Below are 22,062 nucleotides of genomic sequence, written 5' to 3' on the forward strand. Positions count from 1 at the left end.
CTCTCCAGCTGGGGAGCTGAACTTAAACGGTGGTTCAGAGCTTCTAAAAGTACAAAAGTGGAAGCTGCCAGGTTTCTTAAGGATAGGCCTTGAACTCGCTCGGTATCACCTTTCCTGCACTCTGTTGATTGAAGCAATTCACAGAGTCAGCCCAGAATCAGTGTAGGAGGGGAAGACACAGGGCACAAACACTGGGAAGTGTGGTCTTTTGGAGACTAGCAAGTGCTTTCATGGGGAAAGTACAGGGTGCTGTGGGAACACCTAGGGGAGGCTCATAACTAGGTACAGAAGCCAGGAAGACTTCCTGGAAGCAGCGACATCTAAACTGATAAACCTGAATCACGAGGACTGGAAACTAGCCAGATGAAGAAAGGAAGGGAAAACACAATTCAGGCAGGGGAAGCAGCTGGTGCAAAGTCCCAGAGAAGCAAAGAGAGCTCAATTTAAGATCACTGTGGCTGCGGCTGGCCCCGCGGTGCAGCGGTTAAGTGCGCACGTTCCACTTTGGCGGCCTGGGGTCCACCGGTTTGGATCCCAGGTGCCGACATGGCACCGCTTGGCAAGCCATGCTGTGGTAGGCGTCCCATGTATAAAGTAGAGGAGGATGAGCACGGATGTTAGCTCAGGGCCAGTCTTCCTCAGCACAAAGAGGAGGATTGGCAGCAGTTAGCTCAGGGCTGATCTTCCTCAAAAAAAAAAAAAAAAAAAAAGATCAGTGTGGCTGTAGCTGAGGAGGTGGTGGGGGGTGTGGGGTAGTGGTGCATAGGGAGTAGTGGAGGGGGTAGTATGGGACAATGATAGCCCTTTACTCTAGAGAGGTAAATGGGGCTAGATAATAAAGCCTTGTAAGCACCCCAAGATGTGTGGACTCTGTCCTGAGGGCATGGAAGATCAAGGAAGGAAACAGGGGTGTTATCAGGCCTGAAGGATCCTAAAAAGGCCATTGGCTGCTGTGTGGGGGTGGGTTGCAGGGGGCCAAGTCCTCATTTTCACCCTGTCCCTTCTAGCCAGTGACCTCACCTTCATCACTGAGAAGGCTGAGTCATCACCTCAGCAATGACGTCAGTTCTATTTTTTTTTTTATGAGGAAGATTGGCCCTGAGTGAAAATCCATTGCCAATCCTCCTCATTTTGCTTGAGGAAGATTGTCACTGAGCTAACATCTCTGCTCATCTTCCTCTATTTTATATGTGGGCTGCCACCACAGCATGGCTTGATGAGCAATGTGCAGGTCTGCGCCCAGGATCCAAACCTGCAATCCCTGGGCCACTGAAGCAGAGCCGGCCCCTGACATCAGTTCTTTTTGCGTTTTATTAGTGGGAACTTTTGTTATTAAAAAAACACAAGCTCCTTCATGTAAGTTTTTGTTTTTGTTTTCTGGGATTTTTATTTTAAAAAGAACATTTTACCCAGCAGGATCTGGACATGAGGTTAGCCAGGTGGCCAAACAATTTAAACTGAAGTGTGAAGTGTGTCAAGGAAGCTCCTGCCTGCCAGAGCAGGGGGCACACCAGGCTGAGCGGATATTACCCCTCAGTTAAGTAACGGTGGGTTAGAAGAGCACCAGCCTAGTAAAAAGTCAAACAGTACTAAAAGGCTTATAAGAAAAGCAGCAGACCCCTGCTCCACACAGCTCTCTCTCCTCTAGTCCTACCCCTAGAGACAACCATTTTTAACTCTTTGAAGTTTCAGAACTGGTTCTGGAATTGGCCTGGCATCCAACACAGCCCTCCCACTTACCACCTGGGTTCCCTCGGTCATGTGAATTATTCTGTCTACCTCAGTTTCCTCATCTGTAAGATGGGAATGATAATTGTACCCTTCTCATGAGATAACACAGATTAACTGCCTGGCACATGGTCCATAAATGGTGATGATGAAGAAGGATCTAATTTGAGAGCAGCCATGGGTACAGCCGTGGATGTTGAGCTGCACCCTATACAAATAAATGTAAGGCGTGAATGTGAGCTGGAGGAAATGACAAGAACATAGACTCATTTGGAGAGGTCTCTCTCTTCCCTTTGTTCTAGGCCAACTGTATTTGCTCTCAGTTGCATTCCCTTCCTGTGTTTTCAAGAACCTTATCTCTATAATTATCCTGACCCTCATGCCAAGACGTACATCTCTCTACTAGTTTTTTTCTTTCTGCCTATGAAATAAACACAGGCCTTTCCTATCTTGAGGGGAAAATTCTTTATTTTATCCTCCTGCCCTTTTCAGCTACTATTCTGTTTCGTTCTCTCTACTGCCGGATTTCTTAATTGAGTAACACACACACTGCCTCCCATTCCTTCATGACTCCCTTGCTTTTGAACTTTGTCTCCCAGCTTCCATCGCTGTTCTTCTAACACAGCTGTCACTAGGGTCATCAAAGACCCCCTCATTATCCACCAGTGAGCCTTTGCTCAATCAATCTGCTTGACCCAGAGTACTTGACTCAGTTGACCATCCACTACTTAAATCTCAGGAAGAAAACCGCCTCATCACCCCACTTCCTTATGTCTGTCAATTGTATCGTTTCCTCAAGCCATTCAGGAAAGAAATCTTGAACTCAGGGTTGGCTCAACTCCCTTCTCTGCTCTCCCCTACATTAGTTTTGACTCTTATTGCAAATATTAGAAACTCACTGAAGCTGGCTTTTTAGAAAAGTTTTATCAGGATATGGAGGAGTGGGGGGACATCTAATGGACCCAAAGGCAGGATGCAGCTGGACCCCAGGAAAGTCCAGGACTGTAGACTCAGGAGCCAGTGAGCTCAGTCCTCTCTCTCCAGCTTTCTTTCTCCATTTCCCGTGATCCACACAGACATCCCAAAGGTGTCAGACACTCCCACATCCAGCTGGTCACCAGGTCCTGTAAAAATTGCCATCTTTTGCGTCAGGCCCTTGAATCTGTCTCCTCCCTTGCTTCCCTCGTGCTGCATCTCCTGTGTTTGTTTACCTCCTGATCTCTCGTTGCTTCTTCCTCCTCCTGACCCTGAGTATGAGCACTGCCCATCTTTCAGTCCTCTGCCCACTGCTCTTTTCTTGAACTCCCTTCTGTGCTGCTGACTCCTAAATGAGAGTAGAGTGTTTAAGAGCTTGGATTCCTGGCTTTGAATCCTCCACGACTTTGTGGGTGTGTGAACTTGGGAAACTTACTTGAATTTTTGGAGCCTCAATTCCTCATCTGTGAAATGGGGATAATACTGGTACCTTCCTGACAGGGTTGATGTGAGGATTCACTGAGCAATCGCACGTAAAGTGCTTGGTTAGCACAGTGCCTGGCTCACAGAAAGGACTCAATAAATAGCAACGATTATTAGCCTTACCCTATTCTGTTTCCTGAGATCTAGTCTTCTATCACCTGCTAGACTTTTCCACCAGATGTTCTGCTGTGACCTCAGATCCACCTGTCAGAATTCTCCAAATACAGCTGGAAGATGCAGCTTTCTGAGAGCTGGAGGGTAGGGGGTCTTGAAAAAGAGGAGTGGTCTCATCCAATCCCCAAAGGAACCCCCCACCTAACCTCAGCCAGGCCTCAGCAGAAAAGACTCAGAAGAGCAGCCCCCCCCCCACCCCCCCGTACGCATCCAAACCCTTTGCTGGCTGACTCTTGGAATGCTGGCAGGCAGGTAGGCAGGGCTGCCGTTAAGAGAGCAAATGAAGGATGTGAATCCAACCTTTAAAAAAAAGCCCCAGGGGTGGAGAGAGGAGATGTAGCAGGATCAGTGGAGTTTCGAGGTGGGTGTGAACTGTGAGAGCAGCACCCTCGGGGCGTGAGCCCGGCTTAGGCGGGGGGCCTCCCTGGAGCGCTGGGGATTTGGCAGCACAGAAGCCAGAGGCATTCCTGTTTTTAGCGGAGCTGTCGCGGGTCCTCTCCGCCGCCTTGTGAACGTTCCTCATCAAGCTCAATGTGCGGAGCAGGGAGTATGGCTTTCACCTGCTCCTCAGCCCTGCGCTCCCTCCTCCTTCTGTGCTTCTGGGTGGCAGCATCCCTACCGGCAGGAACGTGGTGAGGGGCAGTGTCCCACTCTCACCGAGTGCAGAACGGCGGTCACGGACGGGGAGGGTGACTTCACCGTTTTTTGCTCTGAGGCAGTGGCCAAGTAGTTAAGAACTGTGGCTCTGAAGCAGAGTGTGCTCCTGTTCGAATCCCACTTCTGCCATTACTACCTTTGTGACTCTACACAAGTTGTTATCCTCTTTATGCCTCATCTGTACAATAGGGATGACGATAGGGCTATCTAATAGTTGTGAGTTTTAGTAAGATAATGCAGGTAAAGTACGTAGCTTAGTTCACCTATACCACCTGGAGCCAAAGGCCCTGTCCTTGTAGAGCAGCTGTCCCCATTCCCCACAACACACCCTCACTGCTGTCTCCACCTCATCTGTGTTGTCCTGTTTACATGTCTGTCTCTGCCATTGGACTATGAGCTCCATGAAGTTAGAAATAGAACTGTATGGATCTGCATCCTTGGTGCCCAGCATAGGACCTGGCACATAGATGAGTTTAATCAACACGTTCGTTGTTGGAAGGAACTCGTAAAACAATATAGAAGACTCAAGGCTCCCTCTCGCCTCAGAGTCCTACCATCCACTCTGGGTCATTCACCACAAACAGAGGGCCTAGGCCAGTCACTGTCCTGGGGGCTGGGGATACCACAGTGAATGCAATAGGATAAGCTCCTGGCCTTGTGGAATGAACTGTCTAGGGGGTGATGGACGTGAAACATACAACAAAACCGATGATGCATTACAACTGGGAGCATTGCTAGTAGGAAGCCCAGGCTGCTCTGAGAGCATAGAGCACAGGCTACATTTGGGGGAGGGGAGAATCACGGAGTTTTCTAGGTAATGTGACAAGTAAACTGAGGCCCAAAGAAAGGGCAGCCTAGTTGAAGTGGAGGGTGGAAAAGTGCCTTCCACACAGAGGAAACAGCACATGCAAAGGTCCTGAAGCAGAAGGGAACTAGGCTACTGGAATAGAAGACAAAGTTAATGAGGCTGGAGCCCAGTAATGGAGGGGGTCAGTGGCCTCACCAAGGCCCCAGAGCTGGGAGCACGGGTTATGCACAGCCTTGTAGGCTATGGTGAGAATTTGAGCCTTTATCCTAATGACTATAGCTAGTGTTTATTCAATTTTATGTAAATACACACTGTGCTAAGTACTTTACATGTTTTCTCATTTACTTTTCACAACAACCCAAGGAGCCTGATGCTATTATTTCCATTTTACAGATGATGAACCCCTGGCTCAGGGAGGTTAACTTGCTCAAGGTCACAGAGTTGGCCGGGGCAGAGCTGGGATTTGAACCCAGATATCAGGATCCAACGCCTGGCCTCTTAACTCCTGCGCGGCCTAGCCTAAGATCCACATGCAGTCTTTGCTCTGCGCCGCCTGTTCCTCAAGGCCTAGGTTCCTCTTCCGCAGCGTGTGCCCCCCATCCTTCTCCCCGGAATTGGGGGAACCCACGCAGAGGTTCGCTCTGGCCGGATGAGTTCTGTGGCTGCAGGCCCGACCGCGGGCGGCTGCGGCCACCGAATCGCCCAGACCGGGTCCCCACCCACGTGCCGGGTCCGGGCGCGGCCGCAGTGCGGTGGGCGCCGTGTGCGTGCTCGTGCGGCCGCGGCGGCCGCGCGATCCGGCGGTAACGGACACCCGAGGGCCGCCGGGGGCGGGGAGCGAGGGGCGCCCCTCCGCGACCGGCAGGGGTCTCTCTCTCCCCGTGATGCCGGGGCCGAGCGCCGCAGCCCGGATTACGTTCCCTGCAGCCTTGAGGGGGAAAGCAGCGTTCATTTCTGATTAAAAATGACTATTTTTAAAATGGGCTTCATTCTTTATTTCTTTCTGTGTCTCCCAGGGCCAGAAAGAAGCGGAAAGCGACGCCGAGAATCCATTCCAAACGAGCAGCCAAGAGGAGACGCGGCAGCTCCCAGATGTTGATGTTTTGTTTTTTGACATAAATCTTTGCACTCATATGGGAGTTTTCATTGATTCATGTTCCCATCTGCTGAATTTCCTTTTATTTATTTAGTATGGCTTTTTGGGGAAATCTTGCTCCGAAGCTCTGGAGGAGCGTAAACTGTGGCAACCGCTGCACCCCTCCTCTCTCGTCCAAACCTTGGTTGCCGGGCAAGAGAGAGCCAGCGGCACCCTGCAGAGAAGGTGGCTCCACGTCCTCCTCCTGGGGAGCAGGCGCCCTCGGGCCCGTGTGAACATGGCTGTTCCCCTGCTTGGGGCCTGCTCCAGGCTGTTAAGCCCGAGAAGGAAACAGCATGAGAGAGTCTAGTCACATTGAGTTTCTGTTCCTTCTCCTTCCCGCCCACCCACAATGCCGCATTCCCTTCACGTTAAAACATACTTACTCTCGTTTTAACAATTTGGAAACCAGGAAACATCTAACAGTGGAAGTCTACATCAAATGGGTAGAGTTCTCTCCTCTTCCCTGACTCAGCGCGCTTGCCTCTACCCCAGCAACGAGCCTTGGTAATTAAGAACCTCGACTCTAGAGTCAGACTGCCTGAGTTTGCATCCTGAATCTACTTTGTAGGGTGAATTCTTGAGCAAGTTAACTTAACTGAGCCTCAGATTCCTCATCTGTAAAATGAGAATGATTATTATTTCTTTCTCAGATCGAGGTTTATTTTACAGTTGAGGAAACTGAGGCTGAGAATAGTTGAGAGATTTGCCCAGCTAGAACAGAGCCAGGACACACTTCTAAGTCTTTCTGATCCTCATCCTCCTCACCCCCATCCTTTGTCCAGATGCTCCTCCAGGATTCCCAGGGTAGGTCATCTGCCTGGCAGAAAGGGGGTACCCTCTTTACCGTGAGGCAGAAGAAAAGATGAGAAGTTAGTGGTTCAGAATGTCTGACACCTTCGAACAATACCCATTTAACCTTGGAACATAGACCCAGATTTGGAAAGGACCTGGAGGTCATCTCATTGGGTCTCCTACCTAATCCATGCAGGCTTCCCTGACAGGTACAGAGAACTCGCCCCCTTACAGGACAGCCCCTCCTATTTGAAGATGCCTCTAGGTATTAGGAGACCAACAGACCATTGAATGGGACTATTTGAATGTAAGAAACCAAAACTTCTACAGACCAAGCCCTTTAAGACCTGTTGTTGCTAAGGTCCAAGGCTGTGTCTCTAGTCTTGAGTAGAATGGAGGGATTACTCAAAGTGCGAGGTTATTCCATGGCACCATCCTTTGTGAAGCATATACTGAATACACATTCCTTCCCTATGCGTATCGATACCCATGCAGTCCAATCTTCTCTGCATGTGCTACATGGGACTCTCATTGCAGGGCAGGATATGGCTGCATATCTGGGACTCTGTGATCTGCGGCTCTATGTACCTGCAGCTTGCCCTGCAGGTACACATGCCCTTAACGCTTCATCCATGCATGCCGTTTTCTGGAACTCCCATGTGTGGTACACAAGCATGATGTCTCTGCGTGTGCTCAGTGCTTTACAGGAAATAAGCTCTCGAAAATACATTTATTGAAAAGAGTCAGACTGGATACAAGAGCACTTCTCTTCCCTTCGCCCAACAACTACCTAGAATAGAACTGTTGTCTTCTTGAAACTTCAGTGAGCCTATTCATGGGCTACATGATTTGTCCTTGAGATTGCCATGAGAGACAAAAGAAGGGGAAAATTATTAGTCAAAGTAAGCAGAACAGAAACAACCCTAGAAATAAGGGGAGGGAGGAGGCAATACTTTGTAGTGAGATGGCTAATTATCCACCAAAATCCATCTTCCCCTTCTTCCATGGTAATAGAATTGAGCTGGGATGTGGCTGTCCGATCAGGGTCTACATTTTCCAGTGTCCATCCCAGCTAGGAACGGCCAGGTGACTAAGTAAGGAAGTGATATGGACCACTTCCAAGCCACATTCACAGATAGAACCTTACACGTCTATAAACTCCTACACAGGCTTCCATTCTCTCACCAGCTGGGTCTCAAACATGGCAGCAATCTGGCCTCAACCATGCACCCCATGACAAGGCTCTAGGGTAACCTTGCTTTCTCTATGACTGTGGCACAGAACTGCCTGCTGATCTGAAACACTCTCTTCAGAAGATGATTTGAGAGAGAAATATACATTTAGAATTTTTAAGTGAGTTTTTTTAAACTGAGTTTTTATAACAGTTTTTTGTCTGAGTTATAGTGGCTTGCTAGTTATAGCAGTTGAGTATACCTTAATTAAAGCAGAGGGTAGGTAGTGAGCTGGTTAAGAGCATGGGTTTCAAAGTCAGATGGACTCGGTAGAAGTCCTAGCTCCACCCCCTGGGAGCTGGTGACCCTGGGCTACAATGAACAGCCCTGAGCCTCAGCTTCCTCATCAGTAAAATGAGAGGGATAAATAGAACACTTCACACAACCATTTTGAAAAACGATCTTTGGGCTTGTCTGTTAAAACTGTACATACCCATAGTCTATGATGCAGCCATTCTGTTACTAATTACATACTCTAGAGAATTACGGACCCGTGTACACCAGAACTCATGTACAAGAATGTCTGTGATGGCCAAAAAGGGGAAACAACCCCAATACCCACCTATAATAATGGAAATGTAAATTGTGGTATTTCACACAACAGAATATACAACAATGAACATCGATTAACTTCAGATACATGAAACAACATAAATTAATTCCACAAAGATTCATGCTAAACAAAAAACCAAACTCAAAAGAATATATATTGTATGATTGCATTCATATATAGATAAAAAATAGGCAAAACTAAACTATATGATTTAGGAATGCATACACAGATAATAAAACTATAAAGAAAAGCAAGGGAACGTTTATCACAGATAAAATATATGTTATAATAATACATAATATACTAACATAGGGGACAAGTATGTGTTAAATATACACATTTTAGACGTCTTCTGTGTATCTGTTATATTTCACAACTAAGTTTATAAAACATCACTCACCTGGTAGAGTTGCGTGAGAATTGAATGAGGTAACGCATGTAAAGCCCTGAGCTCCACTGCCTGTCGCATAGGATGTGCCCCATGGAAGTGATATTTTTCATGTTGAGGGAAAGATCTGGGGCCTTGGAGAAGGCCACATAATTCGCCAGTGATTAAATTAAGAAAAGGCCCTAGTTTTTCCTTTGCAGCACAGTGGCCTCCTATTTCTGTGATATCCTGTGCGTAAGTATAAGGATGTGTGTATGGGGTCGGGGGTGGGCGGGATTGATTTAGGGTTAGTTGACAGTCACAAGCTTAGTGCAGAGTTAAAAACTTCACCCTCCCCTTGAGAGTAGAGGGGAACTCTGGGGGCCTAAATGAGAGGGCTGAGAGGAGAAATTACATCTGCGCAGGCCCCATGGGAGAGGCCCAGGCAAGAGGCTCCAGCCAGTCCCCAGGATGTCTCACCTACACCTTCTCGGCTGTATCATGCTTCCTGCAGTATGGATGAGGCCTCAGAAGTCAGCACAGGAGACAGTAGGATGGCCCAGGCCCAGCGCAATGATGGTGAGGGAAGCCATTCTGCTGACTGCGTGCTCTAAGGCTCCGTGGAAGCAGCCAAGAGTAAGAGCAGTCACCCAGCCAAAAGGTGCTGGGATCAACCAGGAGGCCAGGGAAAGCTGGCTAGACTCTTCCAGCCAGGAGATGCCAAGGGAGGTGTGCACCTCTGCATGCCATGTCCCAGGGTCTCAGAACTGAGACTATGCCCAGGCTTGGCCATGAGCTCCCTAGATATGCCTGCCCAAGGAGAACCCCGTTTGGGGTACTGGGGAAGCCTATTTTGCCAACCAGAGTATGCTGATTTCCACCCCGGGGGCTGATACACTTTGTCATATGGTGGAAGTCATGGAGAAAAGGGAGTTTAAACCTTGGACCCACCATGTAGACTGTGGATTCTTGGGCTAGAGACTCCTTAGGATTCTCTCCTTTTACTCTGACCCCTTCCTGTTAATCCAGCTCAGTAATTCCATTCAGCCTATATTGACTGAGCACATATAATGTCCAGGTGCTTTTTCTAAATGCTGGGGATGTTATGTTGATTAGGGAAGACATGAGCCCTGCCCTCATGGAGTTTGCAGTCTAGGGAAAAAGAGGTGCAAGATAAGCAACTAAATGAGGAGGCATATTACAAAAGGAGAGGCTCAGGTTCTATGGGAGAGGGTCAACAGGAGTCTTAACACAGTTTAGTGATGTTTCTCTAAGTACGGTCCCTGGACCACCTGCATCAGAGGCATCTGAGGTCCTTGCATAAAATTCAGATTCCCAGGCTTCATGCCAGATGGACGGAGTCAAAAGCTCTGAAAGGGAGGCCAGAAATCTGATTTTTTTAATTGAAGTAAAACTTACATAACATACAATTAGTCATTTAAAAGTATACACTTCAGTGGCATTTAGTGCATTCACAATGTTGTGCAATCATAACCTCTATCTAGTTCTAAAACATTTTCATCATCCCCAAAAGAAACCCCGTACCCATCATGCAGTCACTGTCCCTGCCTCCTCCCCCAACTCCTGGCAAATACTAACCTGCTTTCTGTCTCTATGGATTTACCTTTTCTGGACATTTCATATGAATGAAATCATATACTATATGACCTTTCATGTCTCTCTTCTTCCATTTAGCACAATGTTTTTGAGGTTCATCCATGTTTAGCATGTATCAGGACTTAATTTCTTCTTATTCTTTAATAATATTCCATTATGTAGATATACCATAGTTTGTTTATCCATTCTTCCACTGATGGACATTTGGGTTGGTTCCACCCTTTGGCTATTGTGAATATTGCTACTGTGAACATTCATGTACAAGTATCTGTTTGAGTACCTGTTTCCAATTCTCTTGGGTATATACCTAGGAGTGGAATTGCTGGGTCATATGCTAATTCTCTGGTTAGCTTTTTAAGGAACCACCAAACTGTTTTCCATAGCAGCTGCACCATTTTATATTCCCAACAGTGCACAAGGGTTCCAATTTCTCCACATCCTCACCAACACATTATTTTCTGTTTTTTGATATTATGAGGAAATATCTCATTGTGGTTTTGATTTGCATAGGAATCCGATTTTTGAAAAAAAAAAACTTTTTATTTTAGAATAATCTTAGATTTGCAGAAAAGTTGTAAAGATAGTACAGAGTTCCTGTATATCTCTCATTCAGTTTTAGTTTCCCCTACTGTTTCATCTCACATCGCCATGATACTTTGTCAAAAGAAGGAATCGGCTTTGTAATAAGCACACACACGCACACAGACACACACACACTGACTCTTACATGCACTAAAGTTTGAAAGCCACTGATCTAGGGGTCAGGAAAGTCATTCCCGGGGAAACACACTTCAGCTGTTACTTGAAAGATACATATAAATGTGTAAAGGGAACAGGGTGTGATCCAGGAAGAGGGAACAAACAGTGCCAAAGCCTGGGGGTAAGGAAGAACTTGGAGCGTTTGAGGATAATCATAATACAATAATAGTAATTTATTGACACTTACCATATGCCAAGTACTGGTAAGCACTTTAGAACATTATTTTACCCAATTTCCCACAATAATCTTACAAAGTGGGAAATGTTATCATCTTCATTTTATAGATGAGGTAACTGACACTTGAAGGAGAGAAGTAACTTGCCCAAGGCCACTCAAATATAAAGTGGCAGAGGCAGAATTTGAACTCAGACTTTTCTTTTCCAATTCCTTTTCTCTCACTAGGCCCCAGCAATCGTCTGCTTGCAGCAAGAAGCACAGCGTTAACCATGTGCCTCCCCGCTCCCCTTACTCTTCCCACTTTCTTCCCCAGGGTAACAGAGCCAGAGAGGCCTTCGCATTCCAAAGCTGTGCCTTACTGTTATACTCTGTCATTGAATTGATGGTTGAATGAATGCATGAGTAGAAATAAGTAGTATCAGCAACGATCTGCAATTATATACTACTTCATGTGTTTATTTGTTTAATGCCTCTCTCCCTTGCTATACTGTCAATGCACAAAGCCAAGGATCCATACTGTTTGGTTCACCTAGTACCGGTAGGTGCTTACTAAGCATTCATTAAATAAATGAAGAAAGATAGGAACTCAATAAACATTTTTTTGTATGTTGAATGAGTGATTTTTATTTTCGAGAAAGAAGAAAATCAAATGGGTTGTTGGATGCCATTTGAGGCATTAATCGTAAGTTCCCTCTCTCTCCAGCAAAAACCTCAACCTCAGTCCTCCAACTGTCACATTCCATAGAAAGTGACAGTGGTTTTGATTCCTTGGAAAGAGATACATAAAAGACCTTGATCTGACCTAGGAAACATCTCCTTCACTATTGGGACGTCCAAATCTTGAGATGGGGGGTAGGAAGTCTCTATTCGAGAATATCATTGAGAAGAAAACAGGACATTATCCTAACAGCCTCAGAAAGTCAACTGCCTGCAAGGAGGGAAGAGGGTAAGGGACCTCCCCAGCCCTCTTCCCACTCTGGGACTCTGCTTTCCAGTATAGCACCAGGTCACGAGCAGAGTGACCACACTGCAGGTGAAGGCATAATTGCTCCTTATTTCCCCTGGCTCCCCCAGTGTTAAATTAGCTTTATGTCAATACCGCATTGGCAGCTGGGATGAATTATTGAAGCTCGTCCACTGCAACGGGCCCAGGTTCCACTTGCCTTATGGAATGGAGGTGAATGTAACACATTATTTCTGTTTGCCTTGTTGCGGTCAGTACATTTTCAGTCTGTTGTAAATATGAAGGGACTCAGCCCTGACCAGCAGATAATCCCAGCTTCTGCTTCTCATGAGATCAGCGGAGAAAGGAATTGCAGGAGGGGAGGAGCATACAAACACATCTGCTGGCCCCAAACTCACAGGGGCTCTTAGTTATCACAGTTTACACTGTAGCCCCCAAGCACCTATCCATACTCATATAAGCACACACAGTCAGCATTCACACACGTATATATGCATATGTACATTCAAAGTCTCAGTAAAGGCACCCTCAGCAGGGGCCCAGGATCAAAAATATGGAGGGTGCCAACATTTTGAAGAATGATTTTCTAAAAGACTATGCAGTGGGCTGGCCCGGTGGTGCAGCAGTTAAGTTCGCATGTTCCATTTCTTGGCGGCCCAGGGTTCGCCGGTTCGCATCCCGGGTGTGGACATGGCACCATTGGCAAAAGCCATGCTGTGGTAGGTGTCCCACATATAAAGTAGAGGAAGATGGGCATGGGTGTTAGCTCAGGGCCAGTCTTCCTCAGCAAAAAGAGGAGGATTGGCAGTAGTTAGCTCAGGGCTAATCTTCCTCAAAAAAAAAAGACTATGCAAAGTTTAAAGCTTCTTCTCCTCCCCCAACAACGTTTTGCTAGCAGGGGTGGCTCATTTGCCCCTGACACTTGGCAGACATGGATGATCTGAGATGTCTAAGGTCAAGGGTGGGGAACCCAACTGCTGGGGGCTCCTATGTGCATATGGGGGAACAGTTTTCCTTCCCAGCTCTCTCCCAACTCCCCCATGAGCTGGTGTATCCCTGGATTTAAAGATATGTTTCTGCTGCTTGGCTCAGATGTCAAAATTATTAGTTATAGCTCTGCATTTATCCATCCACACCTGCACTAACATTCATAGTCACAAACATGCATTTACACTCCTACACACACACACACACACACACACTCACTATATACCGAGAGATAGATCTCCTGGCCACAGGTTGGGTTTGAGTGCTGTTGAAAAGGCCTTCTGATCCTATCAGCTGGTCACATACCTCTCAAAAATCCCACCATTAAACATTTATCCCTTTGTGAGTTCCCAATTAAGAATCAAATACACACCATAAAGTTATCATTAGACATTTTGGCAGGAACTCACTCTGCCAGGGCGCCTCCCCCTCCGTGGCTGGCTGACTCTTACTCATTCTTCAGGTCTGATCTGGCCTTCCCCGTCCTCTTCTCCCAGACTAACAAGGGAAGTTAAGTTCCCCCATATCCACTCTCATTACTCTCTGTTGTTTTCCTTAGATGCACCTATTATGACTATAATTAAATGATTATTTGTGTGATTATATTTGTATAGTTTGTGACCCCAGTAGACTGACAGCTCCAGTTGGTTAGGGGCTGCCTTTCTCTCTGTTCTTTACTGTACTCTCAGTGCCTAGTGTAGTGCCTGGTACGTATAGATGCTCAACAAAATTTAAATGAAGTTGGAGGGTTTGAGGAAAAGAGAGCAGAGAAGGAGGGAATAGTGTGCAAAAGGTCAGAGCAGATGGTTCCAAACTCTTGATCTTGGGCCTCTGAATATCACCGTCTCTTCCTTCCTCACCTGCCAGTGTGACAGAATGTCCCCTTCCCTGGGGCATGTAAAGATGCCAATGAGACCACACAAGGACAGCACTAGGATTCAAGGGGACATAGATTTCTCAGCTGGAGGGAACAGGCTTGAGGGGCATCTTGGCCTGGTCTGGCTCCCCACTTTTCCAGAATGCGACTAAGAGCTCATTCTTCCAGAGCAAGCCTTCTGTGAGGAACCCCTTTTTCTAGATGTTTCCTGGTAATTAAGATGGAAGACATCAGTTGCTGAGAAAATATGGTATTGATAATAATAATAAAAATACTATCGGCTAACATTTATTGAAAGCTTACTATATGCCAGGAACTGGACTAAGCACTTTATATGTATTTATATATAATTATTTCAATTAATACTCCAACCATCTTGTGAGGTAAGTACATATTATTCCCATTTTACAGATGGGAACAAGCTCAGAGAGATTAAGTCATTGGCCCAAGGTTACACAACTAGGAAGTAGCTGAGCCAGGAAAGAATTTTTGAGGCCAAGCTTTTACCTGCCAGGATATACTATGTTCCATTTTAAGCCCATGAAGAGATGACAGCCCACCCCTTATCCCCAGACTTTCATACTCACTCAGCAGACATAAACTGATGTCATTCATGAACTTGGGATTTATTTGAGATCTTGGAAGCTGCCACTATTCTCTTATCCTAGAAGCACCTGAACCTGGCTCCTGATTCCTGGAGTCTGAGAGGAAGAGAGATGCCAAAACATCTGGAATTGCAGAAGGAAGCAGATATAGACAGCTGGAAAGTGCCAGATCCTTAATGTTCTCCAGCAAAACATTCATGGGCTCAGGCCCTCCTGCTTGAGAGATGGGCCCACTTTAGCCTTCCCTATGTATTTCTCTTCTCCCACTGGTGGTCCTGGGGGCTTATTTTAGAACGATGGTCTGAAGCAGGTGAGAGGTGAGCCACATAGGGCGACACAAACCAAAACCAGTCAGTGTGAGGGAGGAGCTGCCACTGAGGATGGGCCCTGTTTTCTTGGGACTGCACTTGGGGCTCTGGCTTATTGTGTACAGGCCCTTCCAGGAAGTGAGAATTGTCTTGGACATTGGATCATGGTCTCTTCTTTCCCCCTCTCTTCCTAGTGCCCTGACTTCAGCTTTGTTCCTCCAGTGATCAGCAGAGCCTGAACGCCATAGCTCCAAATTAGGTCTGGAATTAGTTTAAGACTACTAAGATCCCAGACCTCATGTGGCTGAAATTTGGTCTGTCATAGACACTTCCTGGCTCATCCTTTCACCCTGCACTGATCCTGGTGTTGTCTCCTCTAGTCTGAACTCCTAAAGGGCAAGGTCCAAATTAGTGTTGAATATGGTCAATTGGCACGCATCCTTCATTCCTACTTTCTTCTATTGTGTCACAGAGACTAGAAAGCTGGAATACACTTCCCTGACTCCCTTACAATTAAGTGTACTTGTGTGACTGGAAGGCAGAAAGGAGGAAGTGGCCTTCTTTCTGCTATTTTCGGCTTTCTGCTGGCAAGCAGAATCCTGGAGACATGGGATTCTCCTGTGACAGCCATTCCAGCTTCCTAGTCTCTTCTTCCTAATTCCTAGATGGCTAATCTCTGGCAATGTGTTCTTTAATTCAATAGTTCAAGTATGGCCTTTTAAGCTCCCATCTTTCTGGTCATGGCATATGTATTAGCTCTCCTGGTATTAGCTCTCTTGGTACAATTTCTAGGAGTCCATTCTACAAGTGTTTGCAATGTTTTTGTAAGCACTTAATTCCCTATATTAAATTCCCTTCAGTTTAAAATACCTGGAGTAGTTTGTTTCCTGCACTGAATCAAGCCCTCAAAAAGTTATGAAATGACTTCTTGGAGAAACTCAAGGGGAAAAAGCCAGTATGGTGAAGGGGAGGAAGCCAGTTGAGCACAGACAAAAATACATTATCATAAATCAGCTTCTCTTACTGACAACCAGCAGGCTTTCCCACTTAGAGTATAACAAAGATAGAGGGTGGGACAGAGCAGGTAGGTAGGTAGGCAAAGAAATAGACATATTTCAAGGATTGTAAGGCTTATGAGTAGGGGATAGACAGGCAAATAAACAAAAGTTCAAATGTGAGTGTTCAGAAGTCTGCTATAGACCACCATTGAATGGGAATTAATGTTTGTGACCCTCAGACACACACAGACATACACACACATGGTATGACTCAGAATTTTCTCTCCTAGTTTGAAAATTCTGCCCCTTTATTCACTATGATGGCCCCAAATGGGATGAAGATGATGTAGAAGGTAAAAGATGCATGTGTGTTAGGAGGATAAGAATCAAGGTGAAGTGATAAGACCGCAGTGAAAGAAGGAAGAATAGAGTGGGAATAATGAAGGATATAATGGGAGCGAACTTAAATTGAAAAGAAGGAAGGAGGTGAATGAAGGTGTGTTTGAGGGCAGATAAGCAAGAAAACCAACCTCCTCACTCCTGGATAACTTAATCTCTATTGCACAGTATCTGGAAAATAGCAGGTCTTAGGTATACATTTACTGAACTGAAGAACAGCGTTAGGGAGGATAGCGGAGGCAGGATCACACAGGATGGGGTATGTGTGTACTAACAACCACTAACACTTACCAAGTTTTACCATGAGCCAGGCACTCTGCTAAGCACTTTACAAGCATTATCACTTGAAATCCACATAAGCACTCCATGAGGCAATTACTAAATTATCCCCATTTAATAGATGAAGAAACTGAGGCTCAGATAGTTTAAGTAACTCATCCAAGATCACACAGGTAATAAGCGGCAGAATTAGGATTTGAATTCTGACTTGTCTGACTTCAAAACCAGTGTTTCTCACCACTACATTATATGTATTCCCCTTTGTGTCAAGGCTAGGTCCATGCCTACCCCCCAAACACACATAAAAGTTTAGAGAGGACCCCAAGGGACATGGTCCCACACCTGGCCTGTCAAAGAGGATAGGGCTAGCAGAGGGGGATGGGGGCAGGCAGCTGGGGCCAGGCTAGGCCCCCTGTCTGGGGAGGGACCATATTAAAGCTTCATCTTCAACAACACAAAGAAAAACAATTTGAAACTTAATCATCTCCCAGAATTATGATCCCTCCCCACAGCAGGGAGCACATTAGCAGAGCTGAGAAATGATAATTCAGCAGCCCCCAACCCAGCAGGGAGGGAAAGAGAGGAGGAGGGAGGAAAACAGAAACAGAGGCAGGGGGAGAGATGGGGGGTGGGGGAGAGGCACGGCCTGACCTCTCATGTTTCTTTCTTCTGCCAGGTCGGGAGACAGAAGTCCAGGGGAGTGGCCTGGTATTGACCAGAGTGGCCAGAATTGACCCTTCAATTCTGCTCAGATAGGGCAAGGGTAAGTTTCTCCCTTAGGTCAGTTCTCAGCACCAATGGATTCCTATGTCCGGAGTTGCATTCACGCCCACCCAGACCAGGTGTAGTTTGTGGTCTTAGCCTGGGTGAAGGAGAGTTCCCAAGCCCCCTGGGCTGGTCCTGAGCACCCTCTTGTACGATGGTACCTCGGCGAATCAGCGGTCCGTCAGGACCCGACGTGCTGGACAGCTCCCAGCCCCAGAAAGGGTTCCCCGGAGTGAGCCGGAGGGGTGGGGCGAGACTTCCCCCGCGCCGCGGCAGTCCCCACCCTCAGGAAAAGCGCGAAGGCTTCTGGGAGCTAGTGGAGGAAAGGGCTCCGGGTCCTGCAGGGGTCGCGATGCAGATCTGGTGGGGACCTGGAGACTGGAGCCCTGGGGGCAACTTCTCCAGACGCATTCCTTCCTTCTGAGTCGAGACCCCTCACTGCCCCCATCACCCCCCGCCGGGGACAATGGTGCCTTCAGCCCCCAGATATGAATGGAGCCTTTGAGAGCAGCACGCCACGGGGTCAGCGGCGGCCACGGGGTCCTGGGGCTGCCCAGCCTCCAGAGCACGGAGCCACTGGGCTGAGGCGAGTGCCGAGCTCTTGGGGGAGGGAAGGTATCCTATGGTCCCTGTCTGAGAGACTGGTGGCTCCTGGGAAAGAGAGTCATCCAGGATCAGGCAGGCCCTGGTAAAGGATTTTAGTGGGGTGGGGAGAGAGGAATTCCCCCTCCTTATGCCAGAGGAGAAGACAGTTTGCCCCCTCCTCAAGAGGCAGAGAGAAAGCTGCGTGGGGACAACCTACCAAGCTTTTGCTACCTCCTCTGGCCCCTTTCCAAATCAGAGTCCCATCCTTCCTTTGGATGAGGCAGCTTCCCTCTTTCCCTCAGTGCCCCTGTCCCTTCTTCTGGGTCTGTCCCTGAGGTCTGGTTCCCCCTCCCTGCTCCTGTCTCCCCGCCCCTTCCCGCACTGCACAGACTGCCCGGTTTCTATGGAAACAGGCCCAGGAAGGCTCTGCCAGGAGGCCAAGGACACCTCTGCTCTTGGGGGGGAGGAGGGAGAGGAATTTAAAGTACTGAGCAGGAGGTGAGTTCTAGCTATTCCCAGAGGGGGATGGAGACCTGTTGGAAGTGAGACTTTCACTGTTGGTGGAAGGGCATCAAGAAGAGGAGCTCTGGGCCAGCCCCAAGATGGAGTGGTTAAGTTCCCGGGAGCTCCACTTCGCTGGCCTGGGGTTCGTCAGTTCCCATCCCGGTCGCAGACCTCTGTGCCACTTATCAAGCTATGCTGTAGCAGGCATCCCATATATAAAATAGAGGAAGATGGGTACGGATGTTAGCTCAGGGCCAATCTTCCTCAGCAAAAAGAGGAGCATTGGCGGCTGCTGATGTTAGCTCAGTACTAATCTTCCAAAAAAAAAAAAAAGGAGCCTTGATGTAGTCGCACAATGAGATTGAGGCAGAGTTGAGGGGCTTCTTCTTGTTCCTCCAGTTTCACTGTTCCAGACATCTAGACAAGCCCCCTCAAAGGGGAAATTAGTGGGTGAAGGAAGACAGGAATAGCAAGAGGTCTCTGCCCCTTCGTATTTCACACGAAGCTCTATCGTTTTACCCCTCCACTGGAGAGGAGGCCCCCAGGAAACTAGCAGGCTCCTGGGAAATAGGAGGGGAAATTGGAGTGGGCGTTCAGGGCTGTCCAGGAATGTCCCTTTAGGCATCTGGAGCTAGAGGTGGCCAGAGGCTCCCTCCCTAGTACCTCCACTGAGGAGATGGAGGTGGGCCTGGAGGCTGCTGCTTCCTCTCCTCTGTCCATCCTGTCAGGATGTTGGGGTATGAAAAGAAGAAAGTGGAGGTGGCCAAGCAGGGGTTGGGAGCAGAGAGGGTGGAAGAAGCCTAAAAAAGGCGGGACCAGGAGAGGGATGGGTGGGTGCAGATGTGTGTGGCTAAGGCAGGGAGGGAGCTTCTTAGAGGCTTGACTGTTAGCTCCTGGGAGGTGAGCCCCAGGCCTCACACTCTCTCAATGCTCCCACCCCAGGCAAAGCTGCCTCTTGGTCAGCGACCATTGGAAATCAGAGTCCTGGGAGAATGTGTTATCGGAGTCCCTTGGAAAGGGGTCTCTCAGGTTATCAGAAGGTTCAGCAAAGCTTCCCTGGGGAAGTGAAATGGGTCCTTTGGGAACCTAGGGTTTCTAGGACCTGAGCCATCGGCTCTCCCTTGGCCATAGCCCCCAGCACAGCTGTTTTGGTGTTTGCTTATTTTGGTTATTTTTTGATCAGATATTTTGGCACTGTGCACATTGCCTCCTGTTGCCATGGCAGCCGTGACAGGGGCTGAGGCACCGTGAGAAAAATACCAAAATTAATGAGTGAGCGAAAGTGCAACCGAGAGAAAAACAAGGTTAAAAAAAGAGTTAAAACAGTAATGAAAACAGGCTTCCCAGCTCCACAGCAGAGCAGCTGCTGAAGCTTCCCCAGAGCGGCAGCCCCCGCCCAGCCTCGGGCTCCTGGCATCTCCCAGACCTCAAGGCAGAACTCGCTCGCCTTCCCCCACTCAGCCAGCCACAGACGCAGCAATAGCCACCCGGGAACCATCCCAAGCACAACAGTAGATCAGCTCCAACAGCAGATCAGCTCCCATCACAGGTAGCATTCGGCCTCCCAGAACAGCATCTCAGGGAAGAGCTTCTCATCTCCTAGGCAACGGAGCCTGGGCTGCGGCCCCCACACAACAGTGGTCTAGCTATATTACCAGGAAATGGCCTCCCAGCTACACATGAGCTTCAGAGCTATGGCTGCAGGCATAACAGCATACCAGCTAGAGTCCTGCACACAGTCACAGCCCAGCCACAAGCCTGGGCAACAGCATCTTAGCTATAACCAATCCCCTGTATGCTGTCATCACAGCAATAGCTTCAGGACCAATAGCATCCCAGCTACAGTCCTATACACAACAGTAGCTCTGCTCTTATCCCAGGTAACAGCCTTCCTCCCAGGTACAGGCTCCTAGCAACAGCTTCTCATCTCCTAGGACCTAGGCAATGGATCCAGCTACAGCTCTACCTACGTCATATGAACAGAGAACAGCTTCTTGGCTATAACCAGTCTCAGGTGTGCCAGCCTCACACTTACAGCTTCAGGCTCAACTGAAGCGTTTCAGTTATAGCTCTCCCCTCAATACGCACACACGAACACACACACACACACAGCTTGACAACAGCCTCTCCAATAATCTGATTGTTCTGGCTATAGCCTAGGCACATCAGCATCATAGCATCACAACAGTTGTCCTAGCTGCAATCATAGGCAACAGGCTTTCTGTTACAGTACCAGGCCCTACAACATCCTAATCCTCTTAGCCACAGTCCCTCCCAGGTACACACATATTACAGCAAGAGCCTTAGGCCCCAAGCATCCCAACCACTCCCACATCTAGCATCCCCCAGGCTCCAATCCCCTGTCAGAGGCTCAGCTGGAATCTCAGGCACCATCAGTTTCAGGAGCCCCCCAATGCTCAACTTGCCAACCAGGTCTTCCTCCCAGTTTGGTATGAGGCCAGGAGCCTTGCTTCTTTCCTCTTCAGATGCCACCTCCCAGTTCCTGCCCTTTGCCTGCCTTCCTTCCTGGGGAAGACAGCCCCATCCCCGTGTCTGCATTGCCCCAGGCTCAGGTTCCCACAGAGCCCAGCCTGGCAGCTGGGGTAGAAGGGGATGAGGGGCAGAGAGAAAAGTAGGCACACCCTGGTGTTGCCCTGGCCCAGTTCTGCTCCTACCACTTGGTGCAGGATTTGGGTTTGATGGTGACAGAGCAGGGAGGACGGAGGAGAACATCTGGGAGATTAGCATTTCCTGCCCAGTGCTGCGGCTGCCTATCTTGCTCAGCCGTGAGCAAGGGAGGAGAACAGAGGAGCCTTTGAATGGCTCCCAGCAAGCAGACTGGGGAGGGTTTGCTGCAGTGGGCAGCAGGCACATGCTGGGGGCAGGGAGGCTGGGGCAGCTCCTCTGTGGGAGATTTCTTCTCTCTGGCCACTGATTCCTTCCTTGGAGCTGTGCTCACTGATGAGGAGAGGATGAGTTTTGCAGGGTGCAGAGAGAAGCCACTTACAGGACAGATCCTCCTTTCACTAGCTGGCTCCATCTTCCACCCAGAGCCCCCCACCTGGGCTCCTGGGGCTGAAGACTGGGGGAGGGGAGGACTGCAGCAAGACCCTGGCCAGAAAGGGAGTCCGGTGGAGGAGGGTTGCTCTGGGAGAGATCTTGGGCAGTCTTTGCGTGCCCCCTTAGCTGACCAGAGATCCTACCCTTTACCCTGAAGAGTGTTCCACAGAGGAAGGCTAGGTATGAGAAGGTGAGGAAGCAGAGGAAAGAGACAAGGGATAGAAGCGTGGTAGAAACAGGGAAAATGGGGAGGACAGGGAGGAGGAGTCA

The sequence above is a fragment of the Equus caballus genome, chromosome 14 (genome assembly GCF_041296265.1).
Source record: "Equus caballus isolate H_3958 breed thoroughbred chromosome 14, TB-T2T, whole genome shotgun sequence".
NCBI classification, from domain to species: Eukaryota; Metazoa; Chordata; class Mammalia; order Perissodactyla; family Equidae; genus Equus; species Equus caballus.